Source organism: Marmota monax, unplaced genomic scaffold (assembly GCF_021218885.2).
Source record: "Marmota monax isolate L192 unplaced genomic scaffold, Marmota_monax_Labrador192_F-V1.1 WCK01_AAM20220418_F8-fsc00110, whole genome shotgun sequence".
NCBI classification, from domain to species: Eukaryota; Metazoa; Chordata; class Mammalia; order Rodentia; family Sciuridae; genus Marmota; species Marmota monax.
The window spans coordinates 1,866,452-1,880,838 of NW_026694633.1; the positions used below are offsets into that span (position 1 = coordinate 1,866,452).

The 14,387-nt window shown below is 36.0% G+C and overlaps 1 protein-coding gene across 9 annotated transcripts in view; it reads left to right on the plus strand.

The window, feature by feature from the left end:
• The window catches only part of LOC124078218 (multiple epidermal growth factor-like domains protein 6), a 623,764-nt gene that overhangs the window by 111,794 nt on the left and 497,583 nt on the right, over positions 1–14,387 (plus strand). Inside the window, exon 1 of one of the 9 annotated variants that reach the window (XM_058572256.1) lies at positions 1,587–12,883. The exons of 7 other annotated variants lie outside the window; for them this stretch is intronic. The gene's annotated coding sequence lies outside the window, so the exon portion shown is untranslated. Of the gene's footprint in view, positions 1–1,586; positions 12,884–14,387 lie in introns of those variants that run through there. One more of the 9 variants, XM_058572262.1, reaches the window with a different exon arrangement.

Sequence of the window (14,387 nt, forward strand, 5' to 3'; positions counted from 1 at the left end):
TTGTGGTTTTATTTCTTATTATGTTCTTTTTTGGTTAAATATCAGGATGTGTAGAATTATTTGGAAATGTTCCACCCATTCAATTTTCTGGAAGAATTATTAGTTTCAGTTTTGAGAAGAATTGTTAGTTCTTCCTTAAAAGTTTGGTAAAATTCAACATTGAAACCATTCTGTCCTGGTTTTTCTTTCTTGTGAGACTTTTTATTACTGAGTCATTTTCATTACTTTTTTTTTTTCATTCATTATTGTTGGTCTGTTCAAGTTTTCTACATCTTCATTGTTCAATTTCAGTAGGTTTTGTATACCCAGGAATTTATCTGTTTCCCTACATTTTCCAATTTATTGCTATATGGTTGTTCATAATATTTCCCTATGATCCTTTGTCCTTTGTATTTCTGTGATATCAGCATCCTTTTCTTATCTCTGATTTTGGATATTTAAGTCTTTTTTTTTTGTACCAGGTAATTGAACCCAGTGGTACTTAACCACTGAGCAAAATCCCCAGCCCTGTATTTTGAGATTGAATCTTGCTTGCTAAATTGCTTAGGGCCTCCTTAAGTTATTGAGGCTAGCCTCAAACTTTTAATTCTCCTGCCTCAGCCTCCAGAGTTGCTGGGATTACAGGCATGTGCCATCATGCCCAGCTCTTTTTTGTTTTTGGTTAATCTAGCAAAAAGTTTGTTGATTTTCCTTTTCTTTTCAAAAAGTCAACTTTTGATTGATCTTTTGGAATTTTCTTTTAGTTTTTGTTTTATTTCTGTGTTGATTTTTTTATTTCATTGTTCTGCTAATTTTAGATTTAGCTTGTTTTTTCTTCTCTAATTCCTTGAGTTGTATTGTTATGATTTTATTTAAAAGTTGTTTTTTGTTTATGGTTTTGTTGTAGTAAAATCAAGCATTTTGTAAACTTCCCTCTTAGCACATTTTGCTGTGCACCATAGGGTTTAGTATGTTGCATAGGCATTTTCATTAGTTTTAAGATTTTAATTTCCCTTTTGATTTATTCATTGACATATTTGTCATCATAAATAACCACATTGTTTAATTTCCATATAGTTGTACAATTTCTAAAGTTTCTCTTATTGATGAATTCTAGTTTTATTCCATTATAATCAGAGAAAGATTAATGATATGATTTTGATTTTTTAAAAATTTGTTGAGATTTATTTTGCTACCTAACATATTTTCTAGCCTGGAGATGTTCCAGGTGTAGATGAGAAAAAAAGTGTCTTTTATAGCTATTGGATGAAGTGTTCTGTGAATATCTGCCAGCTTTACTGGGTCTGAAATGCAGTATATGTCCAAAAGTTTAAAAATTTTTCTATCTGGATGATCTGTCCATTGTTGAAAGTTGGATGTTAAAGTTCAGAATTATTATTGTATTGGAGTATATAGCTCCCTTTGAATCAAATAGTGTTTGCTTCATGTAATTTAGAGTTCCAATGTTGACTGCATATGTATTTACAGTTATTTCCCCTCCCTCTTTTCCTTCCTTTTTTCCCCTCCTTTTCTTTCTTCTTCTTCTTCCCTCCCTCCCTCTGCCCCTCCCTCCTTTCCTCCCTCTCTCTCTCTTTTGTTCTTTCATTCTTGGATTGAATCCAGGGCCTCCTGCATGCTAGGCAAGCATTCTACCTCAAGCCCTCTTTATCCGTCTTTATAGTTTCTACCTCAACACGTATTTTATCTGATATAAATATAGCTACTCCTGCTCCATTTGGTTTTCTTTTTCATGGAATACCTTTTCCCACCCTTTCATTTGCAGTCTATGTGTATTTTACTGGTGAAGGGAATTTCTTTGTGGTAAGATATTATTGGGTCCTTTTTCTTAAATCCATTCAGTCTTAATATTTTTGTTGGGATTTAAATTCATTTGTAGTCACAGTTATTATATATAAATAAGGACATGCTTTTGTCTTTTGTTGATTCCAGTAGTTGTTTTGTATATTCTTTGTTCCTTTCTTCCTGTGTTATTGTTTATCTTTGGGATTTGGTAGTATTCTGTATTGGTAAGATTTGATTCTTTTCTCTTTCTATTTTATATATCTGCTATATTAGTGAGTTTTATATTTCCATATGTTTTTATGATGGCAGTTATTGTTCTTGTAATTCTAGTGTAGGATTCCTTAAATATATGTGTAAGGTTCATTCTATGGGTGATGAATTCCTTCAGCTTTTGCTTGTCTTGGAAAGATTTAATTTTTCCTTCATTTCTGAAGAATAGTTTGCTGGGTAAAATATCTTAGGTTGGCAGGTTTTTATTTTATTTTATTTTTTGGGGGGAATTTGAACACATCATGTCCTTCTCTCCTGAACTGTAAGGTTTATACTGAGAGATCTGTCTAATGGAAATTCTTTTCTATGTGAATTCTTTGTCTTGTACTTTTGACAGTCTGGCTAGATATACCTCAAAAGTCCTTTTTAGGACAAAATTACTTGGAATCTTTGAGCTTCCTACACCTGAATGTTTGTATCCTTCCTAGTGTTTGGAAAGTTTACAGTCATTATTTTGTTTTGAATAGCTTTTCTATGCTGTTCCCCTCTCTTCTTCTGAAAACACCAATAATACAACTATTTGTTTACTTAGTTGCATCCCATGAATCTTGTTGGCTTTTTTCATACTTTTTAGTGTTTTCTTGTTGTTCTTTTCTGTGAGTAATTTTGGAAAAATAGTATGTCATTAGGTTCAGAGATGATTGCTCCTGTCTGAATTAGTCTTGAGGTTCTCAATTGCATTTTTTATTTCATTTATTGAGTTCTTCAGCTCCAAAATATGTTCTTTTATGATCTCTATGTCTTTGCTGAATTTTTCATTCTGATCACAAATTGTTTTCCTAATTTTGTTGACTTGTATTCTCTTGAGTATCAATAACTTTCCTTAAAATGGTTATTTCAAGTTCTTTTGCAGAGTTTTTCAGGCAGTTCATCAATTTTTCTTTACTTTGGGTTCTGTTGCTAAAGAGTTACTATGTTACTTTGGAGGTGTCATGTCACTTTGCTTTTTCATGCATTTTGTGTCATTACATTGATATTTGCACATCTGGCAGATCCATTTCCCCTGCCAAATTTATAGGTCAGCTTTCATAGTGAAGATTTCATCCTGGAGCCTTGTCCCAGGGTGTTGTGTTGGGTAGGCTGTGTTGGCTGTGGTTCCAGGTGGAATGATGTATTTTTGTAGCTGTTTCAGCTGTAATCATCATTGGTGATGTCTCTGCATGTCTCAGTAGCCAAGGCTGCTGAGGTTTGTGAGATTGGGCAAACAATGGGGGTGTAGCTCTGTCGGGTAGGGCTAATTTACCAGTGGCTCTGGATTTGTCCTGTGACAAGTCACCTGTGACCTTCAGGGTACCCGTTAGTTTCCTTGAGTGGGGGGTGAAAACCCTTTAGTTTCGTTGAGTGGGTCCAGCCAGCATGGCACATTGTGCCAGGTAGTGGAGGCCAGGTTCCTGTCAGTGTCTGAGAGCCACATGGGGACCAGATTGTACCAGTGGGTCTAACCGTGACAGCCATCAGTGTTGGAGACTTGTGCAAGTGTCTTCTCAGGGTCCTAAGAGTCAAATCTAAAAGTACACTCCCCAGGTATAACCTGGGTCTAAGGGTGTGTGTGTACAGGATCACTTAGCTGCCTTCTGGAGGCCTTGGCAGGACAAACTGCTCAGGGTGGGTTGCACAGCTACCTCCTGGATGCCCTGTAGATAAGCCACTCAGGAAAGACTGCCTGGCCTCTTCCCAGGACACAGGAGGGTAAGGATAGCTATATGGATAGTTCAGAGGACCCTGTAGCTTGAGCTTTTGGGGGCACTCTTCCAGCTGCTTCATAGGCCTCTGAATGGTCAGGATCTCAAGATGACCCTGTCCAGCAGGAGCCCAGGTTGGGAAGGGCACAGCATGGGTTAAGCTCTTTTTCTGGGGCATACAGCAGTGCAGATTTCCCAGCAACTCCCTAAGGTGGGCTTAGGGGTGATCTGTGAGTTCTGCAGACTTCCTGAGCAGCAAATACTTCAGTTGTCTGTGGTGTTAGCAAGTACTGCTAAGGTCCTTCTGCTTATCCTTTCTCCACTGTGTGAAGTCCGGTTTGGTTTAGTTGATCTTCACTGGAGAGACAGAACAGTAGATGCTGTGTTCTTAGTTCCCATTTTTATAAGGTCATCAGGAGTCTCTGTGCTTCAAACATCTCCGTTCCATCCCCTACAGTCTTGTGTTCTGTCTCAAACACTGCAGTAGGGGTGAAGCTTTTTCTTTGTTTTGGTTCTTTTTGTTGGGGGAAAGCATACCAGACATTTCTTGTCAGACATCTTGCTGATGGTCTACTTCTTTTCTTTTGCTAACATAGGCTATGTGACAAGAGAATCTATCCTTTCCAACCCATTAATGGAAAAAAACAAGACACTGATAGTGGAGAACGCTATCCCATATAATGCTATCCCATATAACCTTTAGCAAGTTAAAGTTTAATTCTATTGTGTTTTAGTCTGGTTGTAGAGAGACAACAGGGAGACAAATGTGATGGCTGTATTATACATATTAGATGGTAAATAAATTTTAATAGAGAAGACCTCTTTCTATTAGGAGGGATTAAATGTGAGCATAATTGCAAATTAAAATTTCATCTGAGAATATCTGTCTCTGAGATATTAAATCAGACAAAAATATGAGATATTTCTTCCCCAGTATAGATCTATTTTAAACCATAGTGTGTGTGTATGTGTGTCACAAAATAGGTGTAATTATCTTATCAGTGCAATTATACTTTACTCTGCCATTCCTTCCAAACATGATTGAAGTTGCTCCCTTTAAAGAATTGACACAGAATGGCTTGGACACTTTTAAACCACATATAACCAAAGGATTCCATATTTACCCAAGAAGGTTTTGGAATGCTTAAATTGGATTAATCATATCAATCAGTTTTGGGGTTGCTTGTGTGTGTATTTGTGTGTGAGTAATCAGTTTGTGAGAAAAATCAGCCTCATTGAATTAGCCACTGCTCCACCAGGATAACTAAAACAGTTCTTTTCCAGCTTAACCATTTGTGTGTGCAGATTTGACCCTGAATGGTGCTGAGTATTTCTGAAAGTTAATTTCACTTGTAGGAAATTTCTGCCATCGATACCAGAGAAATGTGTTGTGGTGGCTAAATATAGTTCTATAAAAGAAGTATCAGAACCTCTGTGCAACAGACACATAGTATTCCAAGGATGAATCTCCTCAAGAGGAATTGTATGTGATACACATACTAATTCTTTAAAACATGCAGTAAAATTTACACACAGTCAAACACACAGATCCTAAGTGTACAGTTCTGTAGGTTTGGAAAGTTGCATGTATCTGTGTAACATACAGCCTGTCAAATGTAGACCATCTCATCTCATGGGGCTAGAGAGGCTGGGCTTCAAAAATTTTGACTGAAGCCACACCCCCAGTGGACCCAAAGACCTCCCACTAGGCTCCACCTTTAACATTTTTTATTGTTACATTATATTTGTACATATTGATGGGATTTGTTGTTATATATTCATACATTCACAGAATATAACAACATAATTTGGCCAGTATCACTTCCCCAGCATTTCCCCCCCTCCCTCCCTACTTTTGGTCCCTTTTCTCTGCTGAGTTTGAGAAGATCCACCCCCACCTTTCTTTTCCTTTTTCCTATCTGCCTTCTGCATATGAGACAAAACATTCAACCTTGATCTTCTGATTTTGACCTATTTCACTTAACATAATGAACACTAGTTCTGTCCATTTTTCTGAAAATGCTACAATTTCATTTCTTTAATGGTTGAATTCCATTGCATATAAGTACATTTTTTTTAAATTCATCCATTTATGGACACCTAGACTGGTTCCATAGTTTGGCTATTGTTAATTGTGAAGGTGTAAACATGGGCATTCATGTATCACTGTAGTATGATGACTTTAATTCTTCCGGATAAATACTGAGGAGTAGTTTTGCTGGGTCAGATGGTGGTTCCATGCCTAGTCTTTTGAGAAACTACAGACCAAATTCCATAGTTATTGTACTAATTTTCCATCCCACCAATGATGTAAAAGCATTCCTTTTTCATCACATCCTCTCCAGAATTTATTATTATTTGTATTCTTGATGACTGCCATTCTGACTGGTGTGAGATGAAATCTCAGTATTGTTTTGATTTGCATTTCCTTAATTGCTAATAATGTTGAACATATTCTCATCTATTATTTGGCTAAGGCTTCGTTTAAAGGATTTTTCTCCTCCATGTAGACCAATTACAACTATACTATATCCTATCACTGAAGGTATTTCTTGATAAAAATATTCTCATCATAATGACAGCTGACAGTGCCCATATTTTGGGATAAAAATTGTATCAGGGTCTTAGCATTGTTAATATACATCTAAAATTTATTAATTTTATGAGATCTCTAATTCTTTGGCGCCCTACTGTGTGACAGACATAGTAGTATATGAATTTTTTCACGGTTTTCAAATGATACGAAAAGCTGTCAAAGAAAGGAGGCATTAGTTACTGGTCCAAATCTATACACTTACTTATAATGAATGATTCTAATATTAGTCAGTCGCTTATTTAAAGGCTGATGAAAAATGGAAAAAAATGTGAAGTTGTAAAATCTGTTAGAATGATACAGGTACTGAGAAAAGCGAATTCCAATGCTGCATTTTTCAAAACCAGTTTGTCCTGGAGGCTTTCTTTCCTGCTTGTTGTTGAAAAATGGACTCCATGGGGTTGAAGCATCATGGAGATTTTAATTAAGTTTTAATTAAATGTTTTCCATGGTTTTGCATAATAAGGAGATAATATCAAATCTAATTCCTGCAAAATCTAACATGCATCTGGGTAATCAACACATGAGGAATCTCTAAGCATCCACATAATTTAGTACTATTTCTATTAACTGTATTTTAAAAGGACAATCTTCACAATGTCTCCAAATATGTTGATTAAATTGGCAAACTTAGTAGAACACAATAGGAGAGAATTTTATTTTGATTTACCTTTTATTTTACATTTCATGGTTCTCTACACTGACAATTTAATAATTTTATCTCTCTGAAATTTGTGTGATTTTTGCATTTGGTAACAAACATTTCTTGCATAAACACTCTTTCAGATTTTTTTGATGTCTAAGGAGATCAGATACAAAATGTTGTATCACTTTAAACTGTATGAACATGGCAGAGGTTGCCTAAGTTCTTTGTTTTTTATAATTGGATATTATAATATACCAAGTCCATAAAGTTGTGGCTAGGCTGACAGGAGATGGTATTGTAGAGTAACACGTTATCACACATTAGCTGGAAACCCATACATTAAATTTACAAAGATCAACTGGCAGGATTAAACATTTAAATACATATCATAGTTGTGTCATTCTTCCATTTTTCATAGATTGCAAGCCTCAAGCAGGTGAAGTGCTCCAGGCCTCTCTTGACCATTGAGAGACTCTAGTTTAAAAATCTGTAGAATGGAACAAGTCCAGTTGACCAAACATATATTGAGTTTTCACTGTTTACCAAGAACTGTAGTAAGTACTGGGAATATGAAAAGGAATAATGCAAGATTCCTCATTTCCTTTTCCCTATTCAGCTTTTCTCTTTATTCCTTTTAACTTTTCATTCAGCATGTATTTATAACCCTAATTTCAAGGCCTGTGTTTTCACTATAAATGAATAGATTAGACTAGATGCTTTCTAAAATCTCTTCCAATTCTGCAAAATTCTCTGCCTTCAAAATCGATTCTTTAAATACTAACATGAATGTGTACAAATAATGAAACAGGTTTTTCTGAGAAATACAGGAAGTTAGAAATTACATTACATACAAGTTCAAAAAACTGGGCTTTGGAGTCAGGCAGGCCTCTAGCTACAAATTTTGGTAACACTTGCGTAAGCTAACAAATCTGGATAAATCCAAGAAATGAGATAAAAATACTACTTTACATCTTAAACTGTTATGACTGAATGAGATAATGCATATAAGGCATTTAAATGGATGTTTCAAAATATAATGAGCTCAAAATAAATATTAGTCATTATTTATGTACTATAAATATAGATAATTTGCCTATACTAATTATTCTCATATTAGGTAAAGTGCATTTGTCTTTGTTTTATAGGAGAAATAAGAGAACTTGGTGATATTGATAAAATTAATATATTTTCTGTCTATCCTAGTTATGTTCTTGTCAAGAACAACACTGAGATTCTTTTTTTTTTTTTTTTTTTTTCTCTCTTCTGGGGATTGAACCCAGGGGCACTCTACCACTGAGCTACAGCCCCAGCTCCTCCCACTACCTTGCTTAAAAAAAAAAAAAAAATTAAACAGGGTCTTGCTATGTTGCCCAGGCTATACTTGAACTTGTAATACTCCTGCATCAGCCTCCCAAGTCACTGGGACTACAGATGTGTGCCACTGTCCCTGGTAACACTCTGAGATTCTCTGCTGGCAGAGGACCACAGCACAGTGGAACCATTTTACCTCTTGTATCCTCATTACTCAGCACAATACTGAACACAATGCTACATGTTTGCTGAAAGGTTAGAGAAATGGTCGAGTGACCCAATGAAGGAAAAGGATTCTACAAAATCATCTGTCCTTACTGAATAGACAACATCTTGCTTAAGCCAACATTAGTAAATGGTTGAAAAGAGGCCAGAATCCAGATTGCCTACATGTTGGTGTTTTCTCATAATTTTCTCATCCTGTTTCCTGCAATGACACAAATACATGGGGACATGTTGCATTATAGTGACTTTACAAAATGTGAAACAATTATTATTTTTTTTACTTGTTCACAGCAAGAATCCCAAGTACTGGAACCGTTACCATTAGTTTTCCTATTTTATATTCAGAACATGTGGGACTAGGAGAAAACAGATGACCTGGGATTGCAAATCAATTTTTAGCAAATCCAGTAAATGTGAGTGTTCACAAGGAAAGTTACAGTGTTACTCCATCTACTCAGAGACGAGATGGTCTTATGACCCTGAAATGAACCTTCCAACTGTGCCTTGGGACTCTTTTACACTGTGTTGACCTGTTGTGATTACAGAACCCCATTAAGAAGATTCCCTCTGAGATTTTGAGATAAAAACTCTGAGTGTGTATGATTAAAAGTTATATAGCAAGGGGCCCAAGTCATGCTTTCCTTTCTATATCTTCGATTTTAATAATTTTGAGTTTGGGCCAGAATGGTGTTAGCACTTAGAACAGTGTCTAGGGTATGAAAGAGAATTTCTGAGAGAGATGAAGATTGAGAATTGTGAATTAAAATCAGCACTAGAGGGATTAATTCAGGAGCTAGGTATGAAAGATATCTGTGTGATATCTAGCACCAGTACTATTGATAATGCACCAGTACTTATGGGTCTAGAGTTTTAAATATATCTTAATGAATTAAAAAATGGAAATAGGCATCTTTCTGGAGTCCCTGAACCCATATTTTATGTCTTGAGCCATATAGAAATTAGAATTATAATAGGGAACTAAAAAAATGCTAGTAGGAAAATCAATTGAAATAATCCAGATGCTTCTATCATTTTAAAGGTCAAATCTGGTTGGCTCATAAAACCCAGAGTAGTGTGAAAGGAGATGTTTAATAAATCTTGGAATTTGGTAGTAGAAGAAAAGTGGTGAATTTACAGACCTTAAGCATGGTTGCTTAGATTGTCACATTATGCCATCGAAGAGTGGAAAAGATTTCTTCCAGCTGTAAAATTGTGGGTTAAAAGAAATATCACACTTTTAACTTTTTTTTTCTTATTTAAATGAATATCCATATGCTCTGAATGCTACCAGATTTCTCAGGCTTTAGAAACTGAGGGCTTTTTATTCATAGGACAGGCTTTGTAGGAGCTACTATAGTGCAAATTCATCCCCACAACTGCTAACATACATACACTTCTCTTTGGAAATATCAGCTCTTGGGTAGCGGGAATAATTTCATCGTGGCCTTCATAGCTTTTGGCTTTTGTCTGAAAGATCCATAAAGTGCAGAGGTTATGATGTATTGCTTCAGTGACACGAACACTTGTCCCTTAGGATTGACATTTCAGGAACTTCTTCATGTGTTACAAAGCCACATGCAGAGAGTGTTTGAAAGTCACTGGATAGCTGACTTCACCCACAGGGAAAGTGACAGGGACCTGGAATAAAGCCTTTTCAGTTGAAACCTTTAGGTATAATTAGATTATTCTAGCAGGTAGTGGATTCATGTCAATCGAGCCATCTCCAGAGAATGCAGGGAGCTACCAGCATCACACGACAGCTTTCACTGGCTGGTTGCCACTGAACTCAGAGTTAACTTCAGGGACCTTTTGAACTGCCTTCGGGGTGTGGGCATAAGAATGCAGCAGGCTCAAGAGACATTTTAAAGATTCTTTCTCCTCTGAGTTGACTCTCGGGATTCAGAGAGAACTTGGGATGGTGGAAGTAATTCTAGGATCCTCTGAAATGTGAACTCTGGGATAATATATAGTGAGCTCTTCTGGTATTGCCACATTAGTGAGCTCAGACTGATAATGGTAAATGCAAAATGTTTATAAAATGCTGGTCTGACATGTAGTGAAATACACTGACATAATAAGATATTCATGTTCAAACTAGGCTGCTATGATGTTATAGTGAATTGGGTTTACATGATCTACTTTAGCATTGTTATCATGGCAGGTATGGTTTTAAAGGGACAGTTTGGATCACACAATTAGTAGTTCTGCTGTGCAAAAATATTTAGAAGGATTTTGTGACAAACATGCTACTTGTACCCACCATTTCCTTTCTTTCTTGTTTAGCCCAAGACAATGTCAGTCCTGTGTGGCATTGACTTTCCCTGCTTTCCCAGCCATGTGATCCCATCTTACCAGTGAGATCTAAGAGCAAGCAGAGCAAGGTAGCTCTTGAAAAAGCCTTTACTTTCTTCATAAAAGGGAGCACCCACCCTTGGCTTATCCGCCCTTGGTATTTTAGCTTTCATTTTTTTTTTGCTTGTTGCCTCATTTAGAAGTTGGACTAGTGTAGAATTACCTTATACTTCTGGTTGTGGAAAATAAACTCAGTTATTTAAGGCATTTCTGAATCATGGTTGCAAGGTGGCTGTTACACCTCTAAGTATTACATCCTTTCTTCAGCTAAGAATAAAGCTCGACATGACTACCTTCGTTTTATTTTTGTTTTAGACTCTCATTTGTTTTCATTTTTGTTGATTTTGTTTTTGAGATCAGGTCTTGCCATATTGTCCAGGTTTGCCTTAATGCCTGGACTCAAGTGATCTTCTTGCCTCAGCCTCCAGAATAGGAGGCTGCATCAGGAGGCCACCACTGTGTCCAGCCCTGACTCACTCTCAGATCTTATTGGTCACAGGTTTATATGCCTAAAAAGGCAGGGCATAAACAAAGAAATACCCAGATCCCAGGTGTCTCTATTTAGTAGCTGACTAATAGTTAAAATGTCTACATCTGAGCATTGGTTATATTTGTTAAAGTACTATTTTATGTTATTTGCAGCTAAATATACTGCAGATAGCTCAGTTGTAGAGAGCTTGCCTACAATGAGTGTAGTAATGGATATATATTTTGAGGAGGGAGAACACTGAAGGATGATATAGAGAATAGATTGTTTGAAGTAGATAACTATTTTCTAGCCTAGTGGAGAGGAGGTCATTAAATCCATAAAAGAATTTTTTTTTTTAATGAGAGTCTATTCTAACATCATTTTATGTTTTATTAATAAAAATCATAGCTAAAATATTTTCCTGCCTTTTTCCCCCTAAAAACAGATTCTTAATCAAGATTTAGGAAAAAACTCTTAACTATGGAACTAACTCAAATATAGGCAAATTATATTTATATAGAGAGGGTGTGTAATCCAAAATGTTCATTTTGAAATGTGTATGTTTCTATGTATCAATCAGGAAATGCTTTATAGCACATTTACTTGCTATAAACTGACCAGAAGGGCCTGAAGACTGTAGTTGTATGGTTAATTTATTCATGAATTATTAATAATTAATTCTATATAACTCAATAGGTAGTAGCCAGTATTCTAAAAATTATTTCCTTCTGTTTAGATTAGGTATACCTAAAATGTGTTCACTAGTTTTTGATATTCAACTTTAAGCATCTATATTGTTGTTTAAAAGCATCTATATTTGTAGTAAGATCTGTCCTTAAGACTAATGAATTTGAAATACTTCAGTAAAACAAAGAAGAACTGATTTAGAAATGACGAATTTCCTATCCAATAAGCCCCTGTCCTAAGTCTAAAAAAAATCCAGTCTGGTGTGTCAAAATGCTTTTTCACATTCCAGTGCCTACTGGTGACTATTTCATTACTGCAGCGGAGCCCGATGTGGGTGAGATGTTACAGACACCAACAGTGAGGAGATCTGGTTCTTTCAAGTCTGTGATTTTGGCTGAGGCTACACAGTTTCCCAGTGGTGTCTGTTATAAAGCAACATGCAGGACTTGGCAGCAAGTTAGAGATAACAAGACTTCCATCCCAAAGACCGTCCAAGCTGCATGCTAAATTTTGCCCATCTGTCACCAGTCTCCTCTGTCCCATGTGGGAGTCAAATTTGGAAACGGGTGACATTGGAGGTACTTGTTATGCCTGGCAGAACAAAACCCAAAGGTCTTATTGTTCATGACAGTTCAGATGTACTTGAACAGTAATTACTGTTCATATGGATCTCCTTGTGGTGTTCTCCTGTTTCATGAGCTTCCGTCTTCTCTTAGATGGTCTCCGTGTGCAGGATACTGAATATGAAAAGCAGTAAGAGGCGGTGCCAGAAATTATTTTTTAAAAACTACTTTATATGAAAGTCAACGAGTGCCACTATATACCTGATGTTTTTGGACTGTATTTGTAGCTTATTAATCAAGCAGGTAAGGATAAGTAATATAGAGCTATGACTTTATTTTCCGAGGGCTATTTAAAAAATTTTAGTTTTGTAAGTATATAATTGGAAAACTTACTCATTTGCCCACAACAACATGGGTAGATCTTGGATATAATTGTTGAGTGAAGGAAACTCAGACCCAGCAAACTATGTGCAGTATAATTCTTGTAAAGTTCAAAAATAGGCAAAACTAGTGCATGGTCTAAGAAATTATTAGTATTGATTCCCTTGAGTTTGGACCTGAATGTGAGGAAAAGTAGGGGCTCCTGGGCCATTAGCAATGTCATCTGGGTAAAATTTACATGATGTGCCAAGCTGTGGAAATTTATCAAGCTGTATATTGATGGTTTGTGTATCATTCTTTCAATTGAAAAAGTTAAAAAGAGAGAATTACATTGTAAAGTAAATTAAGTTATTATCTTTTACAAATACAAAAGAAACACAAATCAAGAAAATTATTTTTCAACATCATTCAGAATTACTACAATGATAATGGTGCTCACTTATAGAACTCATCTCCTGTGTTAGCTATGGCTCTAAGTGTTTGAATTACATTAGGTTATTTAGTGATCACACCAATTCTGAGATGCTGATTATCCCCAGTTGCTGAGGAAGAATAGGGACTTGAAGAAGGTTAAGTCCTTGTTCAAGGTCACATGGCAGGTTGGGTGTTGTTGGGAACTCGAATGCTTATTTGTTTGACATCTAGGGAGGTATTCTCTCATATGTCACTCTCTTCCACTTTGTCATAATTACACATTGAGACATGTTGCTTGCTAATTTTAGAATCTGGACTTAGTTTTCATATTTGGGACAGGCAGTTTTGGATTTAACTTTTTTCATGATAATCAGTGCTTGTTATTGCAAACATTTTGCTCTCAATCTGTACTCAGTCTTTGTAGAACTCAGGAAGGAATTAAATGTAAAGCAGCAATAGTGGATAAACACTAAGAATTGGAAAGCTAAAGAGCTAGTCATATTTCAGACAATTGCGACAGGTAAATTTGGGGGAATTTTGACAGGCAGCTTCAACCTTTTTTTAGGAAGTTGCTTCCTAGTTTTTTGACCTTGTGCTTCTAAAACTTATATTTGAGAGAGGGAGGAACAGTAATTTTTAATTTATTGGGGAAACATTGAATAATTAGATTTTGAGAAATCTGGTAGTCCAAGGAACTATGTTTTATTTTTCATTATAAAGTTGAATGTTTTCTCTGATATATGGAAATTAACCCACAATAAAAGGTGGATTAGAAAAAGAGGAATGAAAGAAAGGGAGGAGGGATGGGAAAGGAAAGAAAATGAAAAGAATCTGACATAATTTCCTATGTACATATATGAATGTACCACAGTGAATCTCGCCATTGTGTATATCTATAAGAAATTAATTTTAAAAATACTATAAGTGAATGTCAGAAAGATCAGTAGAGGGAAGGGAGCAGGAGGTGGTGGGAGGGAAGGAGAAGGAGAGGTACCCGAGACTGAATTAGAAC